Source organism: Photinus pyralis, unplaced genomic scaffold, assembly GCF_008802855.1.
Source record: "Photinus pyralis isolate 1611_PpyrPB1 unplaced genomic scaffold, Ppyr1.3 Ppyr1.4_LG8, whole genome shotgun sequence".
NCBI lineage: Eukaryota > Metazoa > Arthropoda > Insecta > Coleoptera > Lampyridae > Photinus > Photinus pyralis.
The window spans coordinates 18,333,437-18,344,260 of record NW_022170819.1 but is presented as its reverse complement, the minus strand read 5'-3'; the positions used below and the strand labels follow the sequence as shown (position 1 = coordinate 18,344,260).

The 10,824-nt window shown below is 35.5% G+C and overlaps 1 long non-coding RNA gene across 2 annotated transcripts; it reads right to left on the bottom strand.

Annotated features, from left to right (window-relative positions):
• Positions 1-2,563: 2,563 nt before the first annotated feature.
• On the bottom strand, positions 2,564-10,192 carry LOC116179300. Of its 2 annotated transcripts, XR_004146989.1 has the most exons (4): positions 9,470-10,192; positions 9,151-9,374; positions 9,025-9,102; positions 2,564-2,864 (listed from the first exon to the last, which is right to left on the bottom strand). It is a non-coding gene; the product is annotated as an uncharacterized LOC116179300 (long non-coding RNA). The 2 variants fall into 2 exon arrangements; XR_004146988.1 differs by lacking the exon at positions 2,564-2,864 and having other exon boundaries at positions 7,542-9,102.
• Between the last annotated feature and the right edge of the window lie 632 nt (positions 10,193-10,824).

Genomic DNA, 10,824 nt, shown 5'->3' with positions numbered 1-10,824 from the left:
GCGAAACTGGAAAATCTTGTGATATAGTGGTGTATTTTTTTACTTGCCCCAATTACCTCATTTCCCCGAACTTTGAACGTTAATATAACTTTTAAACTTCAATTCATTTTTTCCTCCCCCGTGCTCGTCTCGTTCCATAAAGCCGTAGGCAATAAAACGTGTACGTTTTTGCTTTCAACTTCGGTTTTGATATCACTCTATTGGAAAATAAAGTACGTCATTCAAAAGCCGAACTTTTCGTATTTATAAAATCGTCAACAAACAGCCGAATACAAAGCTAAAAGGAAATTTCACGAACGTAACTTTTGTAAATTTGGACATTTGCATTCTTAGTAGATTTGTAGGAAATTGAAAAATATTCTGCGGTTTTAAAAGCAAACCTTTCCGCGCATCTTGGACGAATTCTTGACAGAATTTCATTTTGTTCGCCTAGGGGTACAATAAGGCTCTCACGTTACAGTAGGGTGCAATGGGGATCACGGTGATGGTCCAATCGATCTCACCACCGACCGCGAGATTCGGGTCGCTCTTTACACAGTTTTGTTTAATTTAAGCGTAATCAATCACAATTAGATTCAATGATCTGCACTTTTATAAAATGACAAATGGCCCCCATTAACATTAAGCTTCTCGCATTTTTCAGTTAACTCTACACTTCGCGCACAAAATCAGTCAACCGTAAAAGTCCTTAAGTCCCCCCTTTATTTAAAATATTAAGAATTAATGGGCGCGTACCCAATTTCAACCTCAACCAAAAGTAATCACTTAAATACGAGCAATTAAAAATTATAATCAACTCGGTATTAATCATAATTACGTTTCCAAGGGTGTTTTCGCTAATTATTCGCTTTACATTTTTCATTCAATTGTGCAATATTAACCTTTCAGGCTTAAATATTAATCTTGATTTGTAGATCGCAAAAAAAGCTCATTTAATGTCAATCGTTATAAGTTAATTTTAATTAGTCCTCCTCTGTTAGTTAGTCTCTGAATGTACCTTTGTATTTTGTTTGTAATATTTTTTTTTCCAATGACGACCGTAAGTGTACCCACACGGATAACGGTATAATAAATATAAATATTAATTAATATTAATATTAATATTAATATTAGTAACGTGTACCACAACAGGCATTTATTTCTAAATTGTCCAATGGAGTCATTCATATCCAAAACTGCATTTACCTACTGAATTCCTGGTTGATTAAACGTTCATGGTGTTTTCCATGTAACTTTGTGTTATTACCGATTTACACTTGAAAACTGTATGGTTCTAGACTTGTTAAAAGTCCCAAAAAATAGTACATTTATTGTCATACAGAGTGGCCCAACGAGAAGTATACAGAGGGCTTTTAGGGTATTAAATTTAGAAATTTCGAAAAATCCTCGAACACCTCAATTTTCTATTCGAGGGGGATAACTTTTGGAATACAAATCACGAACCCAAGTCTTCACCCCTTACGTAGGGAGCTTAACCCCTAAAATTTTAAATGGAATCCTAAGAGAAATGGCACATTATTTGAAAACCAATTTAATGGTGATTACTAATCTGCTTTGCTTTTTAAATTCTATTGATTTGTTTCGGAGAACTGACAGGTTCACTTAAGTTTAACAAACAAATTAAAGCGTCAAAATAAAATTTTAATACAAGGTGACAGATCGCATTTGTTTTGGTTTTTTTAGAAAAAACCATTTCAAATGCGAATTATCTCCGAAACGAATCAATAGAATTTAAAAAGCAAAGCAGATTAGTAATCACGATTAAATTGGCTTTCAAATAATGTGCCATTTGCCATAGGATTCCATTTAACATTTTAGGGGTTAAGCTCCCTACGTAGAGAGGTGAAGACTTGGGTTCGTGATTTGTATTCCAAAAGTTGTCCCCCTCGAATACAAAATTGACGTGTTCGAGGATTTTTCAAAATTTCTAAATTTAATACCCTAAAAGCCCTCTGTATACTTCTTGTTGGGCCACTCTGTATATGAGTAGAATTTATTTTACGCTTCAAATTTAAAGTTCCATAACCGGAAAATGCTGAAAACCCTATAACTTAGTACTAGTTAAAGTTTCCTTGACTTGACGGATACAGGCCGAAGAAGAATAAAACTACAAATAAATTCGTACCACCCTACCTTATGTTTCCTCGATGTTGCCTCTCTCTATATCTAGGTGTAAAGCAGCGCACCCCTGCTCAGTGGAGACGGGGTGGTTCCATGTAGGCCGGGATTTTATCTGCTACAACTGCGCACGTAGCCTAGTACTCCATACGAAATTGAAAACTCTAATAAATATTTAATATCAAACTACAAAATGTTAGATGTTACAAAACTATGGGTATTCGCACAGCTTGAACTGCTGCAGCCACGAACTTATAAATTAAGATGCACTGCTAATGCTGAATTGACAAATGACACATGGGGGCAGCCATGATGTGCATTAACCTCACGCTTTCTAAATAAATTACAGTGACACATGTCATTTTCCAAGGCTGCAATAGTCTCAAAACTTGAGCACTAGGAAAATTCCCCTAGAAAATAACTAAAATGTGCACATCATGGCCGCGCCCATGCTAGGGTCATTTCTACCTTTATGCAACTGTTTGATCAGCAGTCCATCTTAATTTATAAGTTCGTGACTGCAGCAGACACAACACAAATGTATAAATAGATCGTAAACTCGACACGATAACAAAGAAAAGTTAATTCGATGATATCTTTCATTAATAGTTCTCCAGAACGGTGGTAATGACTTCTTTCTACGAATGCAGATACATGCAAATCCAGAACCCAGTGATTAAAATCTTCATCAGGTACGGTATAACAAAATAAATCCCTTCCGAAGAATTCTTCCGGAACAAGAACCGCTAAAAATAAACCTCACATGTAACATCGAAACAACCAAACACAGATTATGAATAATCCTTACCGCCAGCCGAATAATCCCCTATCTATTTCCTGCAAACCAACCAAATGAATGTTCCGATTTTTAACCAATTTAACATTACGCAACAACTTTTAAGTGCCAACCAGATTACAAAATCGCAAATTTCTAAAAGAAGGTCTCGAATTCACGAAGACAGGAAATCAATTATCATACTACGAGCACAAAAACCCACTACACTTTAAGCTTGTATCCAACCGCTACAAGGACACAATGCCAAAATAATTTTTTTGCTTACTATTCAATATCGTTCCATGTCTGCCAATAATTGGAATGCTACTGAAAATTATTAAACTTTATTAAAGATATACTAAGAAGGTAAACTAGCTTGTCACAATGCCACTACTAGATGGAATAACATATTCAAATAGATAATTATTTTTACAACGCGTTTTTCAGAACATTTACTTGCGACTTTGATTTTGTTTGTAGATATATGTTTAAGTTGAGGTCGGATTGAAAAGCAGACGTTGACCCGAATCCCCCCTTACGGTTTAAAACTGTAGTAGTTCACATTATGCATTTATTTTCTTTTCTTTTCTTTACATTATTTTCAATGTTTTATAATTCTCTTTAATTGCTTTTTTTTACACTGTTAGAGTAATGGCAATTGTCTCATTTGTTATTTGACTACTGCAGTTATTAAATAAAGGCATATTATTACCTATTATATTATTAAAACTATTACCTACATTTAGATTAATAATAGATTTCTTCAACTTTAATTCAATATTACACTTTGCTTCTAGAAAGCAGCACATTCTTTTTAAAAAAATCATAATAGTCACCTGGGGAAACGTATAGCTATTTAATTATTTTTTTCAGTTGCATTTGGGATTTTTCTCCGGTAAGCATTGTGGTAGGTTTCTACTGTAGTGAGACATTGATTATTATACCACTCCCATTCTCCCAAATTCTGACCTCCTATACTGTGGAAATTTAATATTTAAGCGAACTGTAGACAATAATATGAAGTAATCATTCCGTTGATTGACAGACAACTTGGTTTCTACTGACCACATGACAAAAGACAGTTACTAAAAATTAATACACATTATAAAAATAACAGTAGGCGCACATTGTATAATTTTTCATTTAATAGTTTGCACTAAATTCTAACATTTAAATCGTGTTTTAAACGGCGATTCTGATGCAGGTATAATAAATAATATAAAACAGCACCAAATTATTGTAAAGTAGAAATATACAGCACTGCGAACAGAAATACATCAAACTATTTCACGCTTGGATTTTTAACATTAACAGCTAATGACAGTTCGACAGTCTAGTTGGCACCAGAAACTACCAAAACAAAATTTCTTCAAAAGTAGACAATACACTTATTGTGGTGGGCCTACTAAGCATGCCCTAACCTAACGGCACCACCCCTACACCTACTCGGAGGCGCGAAACCGCCCGCAAGAGCATCACCGACCCAGATTTTATTGCCTTTGTATACCATTTTATGTTCCCCGGTTACCAAACCTGGAAACCCAGGAGTCGGTGACTGTGAGGCCAGATGTGACGGGATTTACTCACTTCTTTTTCGTTGACTGAGACCATTGATTTTCGATCTACTTACGAGCGAGTGCATAAATGGCAGTACTCGGTACCGATTGGCCACGGAAACGTGGACTGCTATGAAGGCACGGTTTTGATCGAGTCGCGGGCGGTCATCGTTAACGCCAAGCTAGCAAGGTTTCCTTGCTGGCCGTTAACAGGCGCGTTTGGCGTCTACGCCTCAGTAACTTCAGTTGTGTGCATCATGTCGAAGAAACTCATAGCGTATTTGTTCCTGGAAGAGGAGGAAGGCGAGGAAATTATTTGTTATTTAAAAGGAAGAAAACGTTCCAGACCCCATAATCTGTTCAGAAAAAAAGCCTACCGAAGGTTTCTTCAAAACACAACCGACGAAAAGAAATTCAAGGATTTTCTCGACTGAACAGTAAGCATGTTTCATTTCGCGCTGGACCTGGCGGCGGATAATTTAAAGAAAACGTCAAAAAATGCAGTTAAATGCTCGATAACTCCGAAAGAAAAGTTGGCTACAAGTATGTCATTTTGCGTGTTAGGATATGATTAAAGGGTTATATTTTCTAGTTTCAAAAACGGCTTGATAAACTCAATCCACTTTAAAATGAGTACACCACCTGCACTTAAAAACCTGCTGGAATATGTCTACAAAACGCTCCCAACTACACTCACCATTTGTAAATTACACCAACGCCTCTAGTGTTAATCTGAATCACGTATAGATGCGTATAGTGGTTCGTGCAGCAGTGGCGCCCCATCCGGGCAGTATTTAAACCGCGGCTATAATTACCAAACTGACGATTGAATTGAAGTATTAAAACACAACATAATTTCTTTGTATACTGCAATTGTCACGTGTGTTAATAAGTTTGGCAAGCATGTACTGCATGCCCATAAGCACCAGACTTCATCTGGAGGTGCAAACGCACTGTAGTGGTTTTTTCACTTATTCACTTCCTAATCAATTATCGCATTATCACCTCCAATAATTGATTAATTTGGTGAATTTCTTGTTCGTCAAATTGTCCTACTGAATTAGAGGTTTGTATTTAAATCGAGTAAATTTGTGTTGTCGAAATTCAAATTTGTTTCCTTTAGCAATTTGACGCGAAAAATCAGATCAGATTTTCATTATCTAAAGCTAAACAACCCAAATTTACTTGGTAAAATACAAATTTCTTGTGCAATGAGCGATAAAATTACGATGTTAGTCAATATAGGAGGAGCAATACAAGGAATTAATGAATCCTTTCAGCTAAGTTAATATTACTTACTAGCCCCTTGCTTAATTAGCCAACTTATGTAATTTACAAGTAATTGACAGCCGAACGCATACTTTTAACTAATCAAATCGAGTCCAATGCATAATTTCGACAACGTCAAATTTAATTAAGTCTGTTTTCGGACCATGCATTTGCGCACCCATTTCGAGAAATAACAAATAAACTTCGACCAAAGAAATCCCTTTTGCTTCGGGTGGTTTTCACTCGTGTTCAATGGTTTTTTGGAAAAAAAGCGAGAAATTAACGTCCGAAAAAATAGTAACTTCCGCTATGGTAAAACTTTGGAATTTTTAGACTGAATCCCTCCAAAACACATTCCAGGCTACCCCTATCCTATTTAGTGTTAATTAACCACATCTTTTTTTACATGACGTTTATTAATTAAGTTCACCATCTTTTCCGAAGGAACTTTATTGGAAGTCTCCCGAAATGAGCTTTGGGCCGTACTCATGCCTTGACTTTTGTTGACTTGCATCTTTTTTTAAAGGGTACGATAAACTGTTGGCTTGCGTAGTTTTTTAATCAGTTTTTCAACAACTAAACCCCACCAAGATAAGATTACTTATTTATCTACGGCTCTCCAGAGCCTAAGACTTCCTAAAGCTATTAAAAAACAAAACTCTATTGAATTAAAATAGTAGAATAAAGGCGATTGTTAATTTCCACCACGCCTTACATGTTCTACTTATCGTGCAAATTATCGGAAAAATTTAATCCTCTAATTTTGATACCCTGCAGACTTCTTACTTTACCTAATTCTACGAAAAAATTGAAATTCAAATTTAAAGCTACCGTTATACGCTAAATTTGCACCGTAACGTTAATGCTCGCGCTTACTATTCAATGCCAGTTTAAAATGCGACGAAACCTGCGGTGGCACCCATAATATTTTCATGTGAAAACATTGCTCAACAGGGGAACCAAATTGTGAGAAGCTGACCTTCTCCTGAGGTAGCCGCAAGTTTTCATTGTCCTCCTATGATATAGTGAAAAACATGTCAGCTGTTATTAACGATCAATGTTTCTCCTCGAATATATTAAATAATAGAATCTGCTGTTTCAGGTATAATTTACTAAATTGACGGGATGTACCCAACCGAAACATCGTTGGTGACGTGATATTGAAAAATAATGAGGCAATAATGAGATACTCCCCGAGCATGCTTCTCATTCACGATTTATACACTATGTTTAAATGAACAAGGCAAAAAAGCACTGAATTTGTAATAAAACATCTCATGAACTTGAATTAATATATCCGATTTACATAAATATTTAATGTTTCATCATATTCACAAGACATAGTGTGTAATTTGTTGGTTTGAATGAATAAGTTTAATTAGACCTAGTAGCACGATTATTATATTACCATTAATTTTTTCCCTCGTCGATTTTACAATAAAATAGTTTCAATAATGACTTTGCCTTTATTTTTAGTCTCCTTCCGATTAAAAAGCTGCTTTACCTTGTAGGTATCATTATGAATTCCTGGGTTAAAAAGAGTTGGGCAAATTATTTACTGATGTAAACCAAGACATAATTGACATACCGCTAAATAATTATTCGTTTTGTTCGAAACAAATATTTAATTGCCACCTTTTTTCTCAAAATGGTAGTAGTGTTGAATATAAAAAACAATCTCGTTTACCGTACGAGTTAGTTGTATCTAAATATACGTCATAATGTTACAGATGTACCACTTTAGTGTCAAGTTTAAATTAGTTCCCTCGTAATTGTAAAAGTTGGTAAGTAGATGTAATTTGGTTGGTTAAGTTAGCCGGATACTTTTGTAGTTGATATCGTCTCGCCATTGATCTCACTTTCAACAACCATCAACCCACGTGAGTAGTAAAATTAATCACTCATCCTGCTTTCATCAATTCGACAAATGGGCAAATCCATTCCGATAGAAAAGCGAAATGCTTCCGGGTAATAATATCAAACTGGCAACAAATCCCCCCCTATTCCATTTATATCCAGTACACATACAGAGTTTATAATTTTCCATTGATTTTTCTGATTGCTTACGTAAGGTCTGCCTGTTATTGCAAATACGGTTTATGCATACGTCGGTGAAATGAAAATCTGATTACGGTTTTAAAGATAAGTATCCCTACCTACCTACATATAAAGCTTCTTTTAAAAAAAAAACGGGCAGGGCTCAGTTAAGGCGATTAGAATTTTATTGCTTTTATTTTCCTCTCCACGACTAAACAATTTTCTTGACATTAAAATTAATTTTGAATAATACCAGTTTTATTGAATGCAGTTCGAGCAATAAAGCAATATTGGTCTAACTAAACGACACCTGCGACGTTTGGATGTTCCGCTTTATTGCGCATAAAATATTTTATTGCGTAAATGCAGCCATTATGGCTTTTCGAGTAAACTAGAATGAATAATAAATAACTTAAGTGTATCAGAATAACTGATACACAACCGTTGAATACGAGTTGGAAATTACGGTAGGTAGTAATATGCCATAAACAAAAATCATTTCTAAAATTTATAGGTTCCATTCGGGCGGCGGCCATCTTTTTCGCCTAGCGAAAAGTATCGGAGAGGTGTTTTACGATTTTGTACAGAGCGCGATTTGCAGTTAAACAAACGCAATTATCGCGAAAGTTTAAAAGTAACAAAATTTTTACAGTCTTCTAAAGAGTGCACGTTCACTATTCCGTTCGAGCTTCGAATTGATATCTAGCAATTTCTAATATAATGACGAAACTTTCAAGAGCACTCATGTTTACAAAGTAGCTTACTAGATTCCCATAATTACCGAAGTTGCTCGCGAGATCAATTTTTATCGCCAATGTTACTTTACCTTAGATAGAGACGATTCGCAACTTTTTCGGCACGATATGCAAAGTAGGTTTCAGATTGGATCACTGTAACGCAGATTATTGGAATTGTGCTATAGTCGTCATTATTTCAATTTTTAACATTTTTTAGAACAAATGCCGTTGAGTGGCCATTTACTCTGCACTTGAATAAGCTTTGTAAACATCGAAAACTAATGAATTATTATTATTTTCGTATGAACAACATAATGCACCAGGTTTTGTGAGTTTAAAGTTTTTTCCTCCCATATGAATTGCTCTAAATCAATCTGGGGCTCTTGTAGTTGTCATTTGATTGGGTGTATAATTAAAGAAAATGTTAATGCTGCTAAAAAGGTTAAAATGGAAGTCCAAGATTTCTTTGGCCGTGCATTGCAAAGTGCTAATACTGCTAATAATGAAAAAACAATGGATACTAATTACATACAATTTCCCTGTATGATGGGTAGTTCTTCGGAGATCTAACATTTTTGGCGACCGTGACAGGACCGAGGTGATGTGATATCTAAATACTAAACATTAGTGGTTAATACAGATAACAAATATGAATTACCCATCAACTCGTGATAAAGGAAGGTTCAACGACCAATATGGTTGTATCTATGGTTGTAAGCACAATGAAAATGCACTACGGAGGTCCCCAGTGCCGAAATGATATAGTCCCCTTCCGTCGACACCTCCACGAGATCTGGTGATACGCTTCCGTTGACGAGGTGTCACAAGACCTGGCGATCGATACAATTTGATAATACAGTCTCTATTCAGATTGTATTATATCTAGAAAGAAGAAATCTCTGTCTATAAAATAACAAATAGGAAAACTTAATTCCGGTAAATTGTTTCAATATAATAAACATGAATTTGATTCATACGTTTACCGTGTCTTAAATGTGTTCTATCACCCCGATCGCACAGTTCAAATTGCCGGGACGACCAAAGTCGAGATGTACATTATTGCCGAGATTGCCCATTGCCGGGATAATTGGAGCCGGGAAGTAAATCGGTGCCGGGATGGCCGCATTAAACAACCCATGACGATTTCCCACCAGGCGCACTAGACGCCTAGGGATTAATACAGTGCCATGTAAGAATTGTGAACAGTTTTACCATTTAATAATTGCAAACGATAATGTTATAATGTGTCATTTCCATTTTCTTGTTTTATTGTTAAGCGTTTCATGTTCTTAAATTGTTGTTTATGGTGTTTGTGTAGTTTAGCTTGATAATTAATCAAAATATACGATACCGAACAATCATGCCATGAAAAAGGAGTAGTTCGATTCAAATCCAAAGCTTTAAATAGAAAATAACAATGGACACACATAGGAGAAATTGTCATATTAGAGTCAAGGGGCCAACTAGCTCAGGGTTAAACAAGAAAATACACGCTTGAGATCTGTCACAGCGGTAGTCCGTTCTGGGCATTTAATCTTCGTTCTTCGTTGCGCTTACCAATGGTTGAGCGCCACTCAATTTCTAATTTAACTCTTCCCGTATGAAGTTGAGAAGTAACGAGGGTAATAATGAAAGTAAAAATCAATGTAGGTACCAAAAGAAATACTAACCTATTCAAACAAATGGCAAAAATAAAAATTCTCTCCACAATGGGATAGCGTAACACGAATATTCAAAATACTCCCTCAAATACTCAAAATTATAACTTACGTTACACAAATATCTTAGTAACTTCAATGTACAGGGTGGCCAACTAAGAATGCGAGGTACTGTATATGAGAATCTATTCATCGTAGAGGCTTGCTGTAAAAAAATTTATTACTAAAACGGCCACGAGAAAAACCTGGAACATATTTTTAAGTTTCTGAAATGATCGCTAGGGGGCGTAACTGCAATCTGGAATCTAAAAAAGTGATGTTTCTGTGAATTCCGCTATATTAACCTAACCCGGTCTTTGAAGTCGACGATAATCTGAACAATTTTTGTTTGACAATTTTTCCTGTATCTCTAAAAATGAAGTGGTGGGGGGTATTCAAAGGTTTCCGTAAAGAACACCTTGTATCTTCGAAACGGCTGAGCCGATTTAAACAAACTCGGGTTAGTTCAAAAGAGCTATTCTTCAGCTACAAATATTATACTATTTGAAGTTTTGTTAGTTTCACATATCACCGCTTGAGGGCTTTTTTCGACATTCCGACATAAATGGTTAATTTTCTCAAAAAAATTAAATGTATTGGTTCGATTTTTTTTTCATGAAAAAGTAGCTAAATGG